Here is a 12,897-nt window from a genome sequence, read left to right as displayed (position 1 = left end):
TTAAAGAGGGGACTGCTAGAGCCTAACAATAAATGTTTTGCATCACAGAGGAGCCCATTAACATCTGAGTCTACTGCAAATCTGCTGACTTTTTCAGAAGGAAAGTAAGGCAGCTGGGTGGAAATTATTACAGGAATCAGTAACTGCCATCTTTCAGAGTGTTGTCTGATGCCTACTGAAATGTTGAAAAACACATTTACAATCCTCAGAATAACAGTATGGTATAACTATGTCTGATCAAGTCATAAGAGTATGAGGTAAACACCTTAAACATTATGCCAACTCCCATAAGTAAATACTATGTAATCGGTCTGTAGACTATTACATGCCTAGCCCACATTCAGAAAGTGACAAAAGGTGAGAATCAAACCCTGTACCTTGTGACTCTGAGGTAAACAAGAAGTTAGCCATTTTCATAGATCATAGGTTACTACTAGGCTAGAAGCCCTTGTATGCCATTTTAAGCATAACCTTTTTACCCTTCTGTGGTGAGAGCTAAACCATGTACCTTGTGTCTGTGAGGTAAAAACCTTAATTATTATAGAAAACACCAACCACATTATGAGTTGCACTTTTGCAAAAATTCAGTTCCAAAAAGAGTAACTCAACAAATGTGAAAAAAGTTGAGCCCTCCTCCATGTGAGGGCTTGCCCCCCCCATACCCAAACCCCCCTCACATAAATATCAGATATTCAGACTCCCCCGTTTATTACCACTCCTCTACCTCATTCAGCTACTCTATCCAAAATTTCAAAATTCCACCTGTTTGTATCTCCTCCAGGCCCAAATCCTAGAAAGGCATCTCATCTCTAAAATAAGAGCTCAGTAAAACCAAGTGCAACTCAGAGTGCAGGAAAGATGTTAAAACAGTACCAATGTAATTGATAGGATTTGAACCTGTGCAGGGAAATCCCAATGGATTTCTAGTCCATCACCTTAACCACTCAGCCACAACTACAACACGAAAACATATGTCGCAGAGTGCACACCTTCATAGATATTACTGAACCAGCATACCTGTGTGTGTCTGGCAAACATAGTACCCTACACTTCCAACCTATCTCTGCATCAAAAGAGTCAGAACATAGCCCAATCACAGTTGCCCTACAATTAGCATCTTTGACTCCTTTACCCTTGTACCCAGCTTGTTCTTTTAGAATTTATACAGCTGTAACTACAACTACTCTTGCCCAGTTACATTTTACAGTGCAGACTAATATCGTCAGCAAAATATAATTTATATATTGTAAAAAAATAGCTCTGACTCAAACCATATTAATATGCTTCCTCAGCATATTAGCACTCTCTACCAACTACAATTCCTCCAAAGTACATGCATTTAATAGTCCTACAAACCCATACTCACTACTTCAACAGTTACCAAGTGTATCAGTCACCACAGAACCCACATTGTACTAGCAGATCTTCTTGGATTTTTTTTCAGATACAGGTATTTTCAAGTAAAACTAAAGCACAATTACATTTGGCTAAATACGTTTCTTCATAAAAGTTCCACCCAAAAATGCAGTGGAGGCATTCATCCAAACCCTGGCCCCACACAACAAGAAAAACCTTACACTAGCAGCCAAATATTAAATGAACCATTCTGTTTTCCTCCTCTATCCCCCAGTTCCAGCCTAATTTTCCTAAATGTCAGTCTTAGAAGGATAAGAAATAAAATCCAAGACATACATGCTTGTATTGCCACATATTCCCCAGACTTAATCATAGCTACGGAAATATGGCTGAAAAAAGACATAAATAACAGTGAAAGTAACCCCCATGGTTTCACTATAATTAGTCTTGAAAGGACAAATAAGCAGATATGTGGAATAGCCATCATCTACAAGAATTCCTTAAATATAACTGCATATGCCCAGGACATACCACATTTTAATAATGCCAAACTCCTCACATCACATCTCAAAATCAATAATAGGAAAATGCTTTGTTTAGCAGTCATATATATCTCACAAGGTAAATATTACAACTGTAGAAAATATCCTAAACTGGATATCCCACCATATGCAACATGAGACAATCATACTAGGAGACTTAAATATAGACTGGCAGCTTTTCAATAACAGCACCTCATCTGAGTCCATAAACCTGTATGGCTTTACACAGCTAATTACATCAGTTACTAGAGTCTAAAAAAGTACTCGCAGGCAATCAAATTTAGAAGGGTTGGGAGGGTGGCCTAATAGTTAAGGTGTTTGCTTTACAAACACAAGGTGCAGGGTTTGAGCCTCAGAAGGGATAATTGGCTAGGCTTAAAATAGATCACAAGGGCAGTTAGCCTAGTACTAATCTATGAACTAATAGACCCAATAAAAGTAGGGTAGCTGGTAGCCTTCCAGACTACATAAGTGACCATCAACCTATTTACCCTCTTAGAAGTAACAATTTACAACCAAGTTCATAGCTCAAAACACTTTGACAAACACACTTTTATCAAATCTGTAAGAGAATATAACTGTAAAATATTAAAATCCATGCCCTTTGACTCTGCTGTCTCACACTTCAATGAAATAGTTATTTATTTATCAAACTGAAATAAATAATAAATAAATAAACAAACAAACACACAAATAAATAAATAAATACTAAAATCCATGCCCTTAGACTCTGCTGTCTCACACTTCAATGAGATATTCATAAGAATTCTGAGTAACCTTGTCCCAGTATGTACTAAAATCGTCAAATCCAATCCTACATGGTGGCTAACTAAAGAAACTAAGAAAATAATGCTACAGCATGACAAAGCCTGGAAAGAGTGGCTCAGAAATTGAACACAAAATACATTTCAACTTTTCAGTCAACTAAGGAATAGGACAAAATACCAAGCAAAACACGGCAAGGAAATATATAACATCCTCCAAAATAAACATCAAAACAACCCAAAACTCTTATGGACAGCCATAAGAAAATGTTTACGTCCAGGCCAAATTACCACCCCAACCCCTACATCCAACAATAATATGGACTAAATTCCCACATCGTTTAACAACTATTTTATACAGACGATATTGTCCCTTACAAACAAAACTTCCACTACCCTTTCAGTACCGGCAGACTTATTTGACTTCAGCTCAGTCTCTACCTCCACCATTAAAACAACTCCTACATAAGCTAAAACCAACCACCCTAGCTGCCAACTCCCTCAGACTACTTAAAACTGGCTGCAGATGCTGATACGTCCCCACTCTGGAACAGTAATTAAGAATCCTGAATCCTCACCACTGACACTGAAGAGGGATATTCATTTGGAATACAAATGAATACAGTCAGTATTTCCAGATGCAGACCTCTCTGCATCAAGCATAATTTCCCTTAAGAGCCCACAAGAAGCACAGTCAGCCCAGGGTCTGGATTTCTCTATATCTGTCTCTCCACAGGTCTCTCCACATTCACAGCTGTGTTCAGCACCCTTTTTGTAAAACCAGTGCTTTGTGTCCCTTCTCCCTGTAGCTGACACACACTCTTTGAGATTTAATTTTCAAACACAGACAGACATGAAAGCCTGGCACAGATTACCTGCTCTACCAACTTTGCACAGGTTATAATGTAGATTCACTGCTGCTAGTCAGTTACTATAATCCTCTTAAAATGGTATCCAATTATACTGAGTGAAATTAAAACATTGATACATATGGTAATGTTGACCAAATAGCCAGGCTTCAGGAGTGGCCACAGTTATCACCAAATAAATATATGCAAATAGTCTCAAAGCTTAAATATTTTCTAAAAATAACCAGCCACAATGAAAACTTTAAATATATTTAATAATAAATAATAAAAGAACAAGAAAATACAAAATATGTATTTACAGTAAACTCCAGAGTTTCATTCACAGGAAATATTAAAACTAACACAGGTGGAAAGATTCACACAGTTATAGAAAAAAAAAAACAATATTTAACTATTCTCACTATATTTTTCTAACTGATTTAGGGAATTACTATCCCTGGTCACTTACTAGAGCAAGGAAAGATGAAGTGGGTGAGTGGTCTTCCTCCTTTGTCAGGTTCCAAGAACAGACTGAACAGTCTGACTGAGACACTTCTCAATGTAATAAAGAATATAACATCCGATGAACAGAACCAGTGAAACGTAACAAAAAAATAACAGAAACAGCAAAAGAAACATTCACTGTGCATGTCAATAAAGGCTCTGATGTGTTAAATGACAAAACGATAAAACACTTTAATGCATATAATACAATAATCAGTACAGGTAAGCGCTTTCACAGATAACTTTCCACTTTATACAAATACTGAAATCAATAACAAATTTAAAACAAAATCAAAGAACTAAGTTAACCAATCACATCTATTGAATAAATCACATGCTAAGAACCCTAAGAGATACACTGTATCACCTGGTTAAATGTTGCAGTTTCAGTGCTTCTCTTAAAGAGACTTTACCATTTAGCCCTTTTCTTTTATCAGCCTGTAAGCACAGAATCCAATAAAGCTCCCTATGTTCAGTTTTAGTAGGAAGATTTCTCATCCTCAAATCTTCACACATATTTTCTATTACCATAAAGTTAAAATAATAAACACTCTCCAGATCCAAAGAGTGTTTCACTCAATATAGATTCATAGATTCATAGATTAGTACTAGGCTAATTGCCCTTGTGAGCCATTTTAAGCCTAGCCAATTATCCCCTGTGAGATTCAAACCCTGCACCTTGTGCTTGTAAGGCAAACACCTTAACCATTAGGCCACCCTCCCAACAAGAACTCTATTTGTGATTAATGTATTAACCATAGATTCATAGATTCATAGATTCATAGATTAGTACTAGGCTAACTGCCCTTGTGAGCCATTTTTAAGCCTAGCCAATTATCCCTTGTGAGATTCAAACCCTGTACCTTGTGTAATATTATTTCAGAGTTGATTACACAATGACATCTTGTCTGGTTGTCTCACCAACACTAGAAGCTGCCAGAATTTAGCACCCACATGTCAATAATACACACACACACACACACACACACACACACACACACACACAAGCATTGTTCAGATCTGGTGCAGCTTCTGGAAGTCATAAAACAATTACATACTTATGATCCTCATACAAAGACTAACAGACCATGCTTCTTACAGACATTGTGTCTCTGGCTTCATTCAAAACTGTGCGATAACATGTATATGGCCTTGGCCCAGTAATTTAATTTCTTTACTATTTTTAAGTTTGAGATTAACCTCTTCTCTTCCATTATCCTCGGTTACACTATATACCTTTAAACAATTGCAATAATGCACATACATATTCTTTGCTTTCTAGTAGGGCATGCTGTTGATACATTTTAACACAACCAGCTTCACAAATACATTTCCAACACAAACATCTGTACAAATCAGTTTGATATACAAATAGCATATGATTCTTTACAAAACTCAAGCTAGCTGTGCTGGCATATATTACACATCCACTGCCCTACTTCTCCTAGCATAGTTGGCAGTACCTCCTATCATCACAGATGCAACTGCTTTTCCAGTCTCTATACTGATAAATAGATGTATATCCAAAAATATGTTTCTTCCATCTGAAAAAAGCCATTGTTATACGTTTGCACAAAGGTGGCACATCTACAGAGTTTAATAACTCCAGGCCCATTGCAATCCTGTCTCCCCATTCATGCACAGCTTCTACACCACCTAAATTCAAATAACACAGCACAGTTTCAGGCTCCATCACAACATGAACATCACCCTCCTTCACTTCACCAATATTATAAACCAGCACAAAATGGTAACCTAGTGTCAGCTGTGTTCCTAGACTTATCCAAAGATTTTTGACATCGTATCACACCAGCATTTACTTTCTGTCTTCTATAGGTCTTTTTCTGTCCTCCCTTAAATGGTTCCTTAGTTATCTATCTGGAAAGCAACAAACAGTCAAATGGCAACAGGACCTCACTTCCTCTCTTTCAGTTACCATAGTTGTCCCTTAGGGCTCTATTCTAGGACCCCTTCTTTTTAATATTTTATAAACAAGCTTCACACTGCCATGTACCAAGTAAATATAGTACAATATGCAGAGGATTTGACTTTAATATGTACAGCCCTCATAATATCCGGACTACAGAAATCACCCAAATTTCTTTCTCTTCAATTGAAACCTGGCTAAAAAACTCAAACCTGTTCCTTAATCCCAATAAAACAAAACTGATGCTCTTCACCCCAAAACACTATCTCCATCAAAAACAATCTTTCTTGGTTATATCAGCAAATAACACTAACATTGAAATACTACCACAGACTAAATTACTGGCCATTATTACAGATCACAATCTTAAATTCAGTCATCATATTCTTCAATCAATTAAAAAGATCCACCAGAAACTTGCCTCCCTTTACAGACAAAAGCAGTACCATACACACCCAGCAAGAAAATTTCTAACCTCATCATATTTGCTTTCAACTCTCTTATATGTCTCACCTATCCTTACAAACTAAACCTCTATCAAACCAGTAAAACATTGAAACAACTTCAGAAAACTTGAAAAAACTTGAAAATAGTATTTAGCCCAATTCTTAGAACTAGACCTGAGTTTAATGATACATTGATGCTTTCTAGAAAACCAAATCAACCTGATAGGTCAAATTTATTTAAGGTTACATTTATTGCATCATTCAGTCTTGACGCATCTATTATACAACAAATTTTGTATAAAAATTTGAGTTTACTTGTCTCAGGTGAGGTTCTGTGTTTTATTGTCCAGTCAAAGCCTAGGACTGTGTACAGAAAAGGGTCTAACTTGAAATGCCTGTTGGAAAGGGGAAAGATTCCAGCAGTGAGAGCCCCTGGCATGTACAAATGCGAGAGTTACTCCTATTGTAGATTCATGGAGGTTGGCAATACTTTCTCTATTAGAAGAAGAAAGTATTTTATAAATAAAAGATTTAATTGTACATCTAAAGGTGTATTTGGCCATATGTAAACTTTGCCCTTGTTTCTACGTTGGTAAGACTGATCGTAGATTCAAGGACAGAGTTTATGAGCATATTTATAGTATCAAGAAATTAAAGTTGGAAAACGTGTTGGCCAAACATGTCCATGAACATCCCCAACACAGTTTCAACTTTAGACTGACAGATCAGATAGAGCAGGATCCCGGGGGGGGGGGGGGGTTCTTACTCTGAAATTGGAACTGCGTGAATTATTATGGCAAATAAAATTGAATGCCTATAATTTACCAGGGTTGAACGATATGTGCTCCTTGTCTTGTGTTTTAAAGTTAAGGAGTTTACAAAGGTAACCTGGTGGAATTCTTTGAACACCAGGCATATTTGATTATTCAACATATGATTTATGATTTTTCTTGTATTTTATTTATTATTTTTTTGCCTTTTATATTTGGTTGTACGTTACAAGACCTCTACATTTGACCCATGTTGCTTGATTAATTCATCGTGCCACTATGTCATATTTTGTTATGTATTACTTATTTATGAGAATTTTAGTATTTTGAATATTGTTGAGCCACTATGACTTTTGTATTTCTGATTTCAGTATAGTAACCTTATGCATAGGTTTTTAAAAAAGATTTTTTAGAAAAAGTTGTAATAAGATCATTCACGATCATATTGTTTATATGTAGGCAGCATTGTTTGTATAATTTTTAAATTTAGTGAGTTTGCCTTTTAGGGATTAATTAATGTAGTTGTGATAGTATTAACTTGTTTTTAAATGCTTGCACTTTTGTAGAGTTCTTTGTCTGAAGACGTCTTGCTCACTGAAGCAAGATGAAAGCACTTATGTTACAGTCTTTTTTTGGAATAAAACTCCATTTGTGAAACTTTGTTACTGCCAGTGGCCACTTTATTCAGGTTTTCTGAAACCTAACCTCTATACTAAATTTTAAACTAGCCTCCTGTTATAACAAAGTAGCTACATTTGCCACCATCCCTATACACTGAGCTACCACTGTCAAACCTTAAAGCAGCTAAACTGGCTAGAGCTTAACAACTACTTAATATACTATCAGCTAGTTATGGCATTCAAACCTGATATATTTTCCTGAGCAATGTCCTGCATTAAAAATATATACTGTTGCCCTACACCCCACAAGGGACCTCTTTTCTGGTGATTAATTTCTACTAAGCACTACTATGGCAAATAATTCATTGGGGGACTTGCTTTACGACTGTTACATCTCCAAGCCCTGGTACACCATCCCTACACAAGTACAAATTATTAACAAACTTCCAAGCTATAAAACCCAGCACAAACAATCTCGTACCCAGTCCTGGTCCTGCTCATGTTCATCACCAGACTGAGACCTCTAGCAAAAGCACAGATGTCTTATTACTTATCACAAACTTTTTTCCCTCCTCTATTTGAATCATTGCAACCCTAACAATTTTCCTTCCTGCATTTAAATTAATACATCCCTTTTTGCCATACCTTAAACAGCACTTCTCATCTTGCTCTTTTCTTAACTGACCTCATCCACTGCTCAACCCCCGCCATGCATCTCCTGTATACCCAAGTTATACCCCTTCTACAGCACCAATTTAGAACAGGCAGCTTAAAAAGAAACAATCCTATACCTGCTCGCTCAGTCATATGCTATTGCCACTATCCTCCTGTACAGACAGAACTAACCCTATACCCTGCTGTCAGTCATGTGTTATTACCACAGTACTGTAGAAACAGAACTAACCCAATACCCTGCTCTCAGTCATATGTTATTACCACTGTCTTATACAAACAGAACTAATCCTATACCCTGCTCTCTGTCATCTGTTATTACCACTGACCTATACAAACATAACTAATCCTATACCTGCTCTCTGTCATATGTTGTTACGGGATCCATACAAATCCCGACGGCACTTTCTTCCGAAGCAGAAATCACTGAACATACATAACCAAAAGTGCTGTTCACCGAAGCAGCAACTTCAGTTATGTATGCTGGTTGTGCCGGTCACACTACGGTGTGGTTAAGGGGAGAATTCCCTTTTCCCCACTGTAGTGCGACCTCGAAGTGAGAATATAAAAGTAGGAGGTGTGTGGGGGGCACAGACCCCAACATGGGGGGTGCAGAGGGCTTGCCACCCTGCATGAAAGAAAATGTATTGTTTTTTTTTCCAAACGGACTTTAATGAAAGTGCTTTTTCGGCGAAAGCGCTTTCGTTAAAGTGCATTCGGTTATTGTGGAATCGGACTATTGAATTTTCATTCAATAGTCCAAAATCTGTTATCACCACTGTCCTGTACAAACAGAACTAATCTTATACCTTGCTCTCTGTCATATGTTATTACCACTATTCTATACAAAGAGAAATAATCCAATACCCTGCTGTCTGTGATATGTTATTACCACTGTCCTATACAAACATAACTAATCCTATACCCTACTCTCTGTCATATATTACCACTGTCCTATACAAACAGAACTAATCCTATACCCTGCTCTCTGTCATATGTTATTACCATTGTCCTATACAGAAAGAACTAATCCTATACCCTGCTCTATGTCATACGTTATTACCACTGTTCTATACAAACATAACTAATCCTATACCCTACTCTCTGTCATATATTACCCCTGTCCTATACAAACAAAACTAATTCTGTACTCTGCTCACTGTCATATGTTATTACCACTATCCTTTACAAATAGAACTAATCTTATACCCTGTGCTCTGTCATATATTACCCCTGTCCTATACAAACAGAACTAATCCTATACTCTACTCTCAGTCATATGTTATTACCACTGTCCTAGACAAATAGAAGTAATCCCATACCCTACTCTCAGTCATATATTACCACTGTCCTGTACAAAAAGAACTAATCTTATGCTCTGCTCTCTGTCATATGTTATTACCACTGTCCTATCAGAACAGAACTAATTCTATACCCTGCTCTCTATTATATGTTATTACCACTGTCCTATACAAATAAAATACCCCAGGGAAGCCAAGAACAAATGGATGACCAGGTAGGCTGCCTTAATAAAGGTATGGTGGGATGTCGGTGAAGAAGCTGGGCTACTGGTAAAGCTTTGAGAAAGGCTGTGCGTACCCGAGCGCTTGTGGTTGAAGGCTGAGTAAAGCCTTTAGAAAGGCTTTGTATACAGGTCGTAGTTCCGGCTGGTCAGGTCGCCTGGTATACAAACAGAACTAATCCTATACCCTGCTCTCAGTCATATGATATTACCACTGTCCTATACAAACAGAACTAATCCTATACCCTACTCCCAGTCAGATGTTATTACCACTGTCCTGTACAAACAGAACTAATCCTATACCCTGCTCTCTACCATATGCTATTACCAATGTCCTATACTGACAGAATTAATCCTATGTCCTGCTCTCTGTCATATGTTATTATCATTGTCCCATACAAACAGAATTAGTCTTATACCATGCTCTCTGTCATATGTTAATACCACTCTCCTATACAAACAGACTTAATTCTATGTCCTGCTCTCTGTCATATGTTATTACCACTCTCCTGTACAAACAGAATTAATCCTATGTCCTGCTCTCTGTCATATGTTATTACCACTGTCCTATAGAAACAGAACTAATCCTATACCCAGCTCTTAGTCATTTCTTATTATCACTGTCCTATACAAACAGAACTAATCCTATACCTTGCTCTCTGTCATATGTTATTACTGTCCTGTATAAACAGAACTAATCCTATACCCTATAAAAGCAGAAACAAAGTTACCATGAAGTAAATACTCTCCGTGCAGAACCGCAAAATAATCTAAGTAAATAAACCACAGGAGAGTAAAACAAGGCTGTAAACCAGTTGAGCATAAAGTCAGCTCGGCAGCAAATAGTCCAGAAATTCTGACAAAAAGATGGACAATTGTGGTAAAATCCAAGAGTAAATCGATTTATTGAGAAAATAAACAACTCTTTCACCCAAAAAGGGCTTTATCAAGCCATATACAAAACAAACAAAAAAGGCACACTTTTTAAATGCTTGTAAGTCCACATCACAATGACATCACTTCCCTTTGCAAATCATAAAGGCATATAACAAAAAATAACGGTACATATCTTAAATCATCAAAAAATAAGCTCATAAACTAGGTATTTTATGTAAAATAAGCATAGTATACACTAAAAAATATACTCCTCATATAAAAAACAAACTCAATAGTAAAATCTAGAGATATATGTTAAAAACTTATGCAAGTAAATATAGATTTGAATGTATATATCATACATGGAAAGTATATATCATACATATAAAATATGTGCTTGTGTCTAACAATATCACATGTTCCAATGCTGTACTATGCACAACACTAGAATTTGATCTTCAATCTTCTATTCTTTAATAAAGGTTTAATGGGGATCTTATCGTTCAGGCCAGGTTTACTGTCCGCCCTCAACCTGATGATCCAATCTAACTCACATGTCTCTGTATAATTTTTAATATCCCCTCCTCTAGGGCTTAGGGCATTGATCTGTAGTACCTGAAACCTAAAACTATGTATATCTGATGTCTCCATCACATGCTTGGAGAGTGCATTATTGATGGTCCTAATGTGTATGTTATAGACATGCTCTCTGATCCTTTCCCTAAGATGTCTGTCAGTCTTACTGACATAAAACGCCATACAAGATGTGCATTTCGCTAAATAAACTAAATGTTCTGACTGGCAATCAGCTTTTACGCTAGGTAAAAAGCAGTGATGTGTCACAGGATGTACAAATTGGGGCTCACTGTCTATATATTCACAGAAATTACATCTGTGGCATGGTTTCGTACCCCAAGTGGAGGCCTCATCTGTATGGCTGCTATAAGTTTTAGGATAACATAGTATTCTATGCAAATTCTTCCTATTCTTATAAGTAAACTTGGGCCTACCCCCTACTACCTCCTTTAAATCTTGGTCAACTGTGAGTACCCCCCAGTTTTTAATAAAGATATCTCTAATATCAAGTATATCCTGTGTGAAACTCAATATAGGGTTGACCTCAGATCTACATGAACCTTCCTGTGAGGTAACACCATCTGCTGCTTCTCTCCCATCATCTGAAGTATTTGTACAGGTTCTTGAGCTCTCAGAGAAATAGGGTGCAGCAGTTGTAGTCCTAAGTGAATTGACACATTCAACACCTGGATGCACTTCTTCTGCTTTGTATGATCTATTCAATAATCTATCTGTTAAACAAAGCCACGGTGGTTCAGCTGTAGCATTGTCTCACAGCAAGAGGTTCTTCTGTTCGATTCTTGGCTGGAGTGCATTCTGCGTGGAGTCTGCATGTCCTCCCTGTGGTCGAGTGGTCTCTGAAAGACATGCGTGAATGGTCGTGCCTTCACTGAAGGTTGGGCATCGGGCTGGCAACTCGGCACCATAAAAATCGACTGCCAATCATCAGCAGACCAGAGTTCTGCTGTGGCGACCCCTAACCAGGAAAAGCTGAAAAGACAAACAACAACATCTGTTAAACTCAATAACTCCTCTTCAAACTCCTCATGAGTGGGATTTAACCTTGAGGCACACATGGCCTGTCCTCTGATGACATTCTGAAACACAAAGCTAGGATGCATGCTATGTCTATGTAAAAGTGAATTCCTGTAACAGGACTTTCTATAGACTCCCGTATTTAAGGAACCATTGCCCAACCTCTCAATATAATCATCTAAAAATGAAACCCGAGTTTCAGATTGCTCCATTGTGAACCATAAATAGGGTGTCAAAGAATTAATCTCTTCAAAAAAAAACTTGACAGTTCAAAGGCAGTATCTGTCCACAGGAAAAAAATGTCATCCACAAAACAGGTGTAAAACATAACATGTTGGAAACCAGCTATAGGAAGCAGTTTATTCTGTTCCCAATCTGCTATCACAAGGTTGGCGTAGCTATTGGCACATGATGTGCCCATAGCCAAGCCATCCGTTTG

General features: G+C 37.3%; 1 non-coding gene across 1 annotated transcript; it reads right to left on the bottom strand.

Moving 5' to 3' along the window:
- Window positions 1–876: 876 nt before the first annotated feature.
- Window positions 877–958, bottom strand: TRNAS-AGA. The gene has a single exon. It is a non-coding gene; the product is annotated as a tRNA-Ser (tRNA).
- Window positions 959–12,897: the final 11,939 nt, after the last annotated feature.

Source organism: Protopterus annectens, chromosome 2.part1 (assembly GCF_019279795.1).
Source record: "Protopterus annectens isolate FY-2018-M chromosome 2.part1, PAN1.0, whole genome shotgun sequence".
NCBI classification, from domain to species: domain Eukaryota; kingdom Metazoa; phylum Chordata; order Ceratodontiformes; family Protopteridae; genus Protopterus; species Protopterus annectens.
The sequence above is the reverse complement of the archived record's forward strand: the minus strand, read 5'-3'. Positions and strand labels throughout refer to the sequence as shown.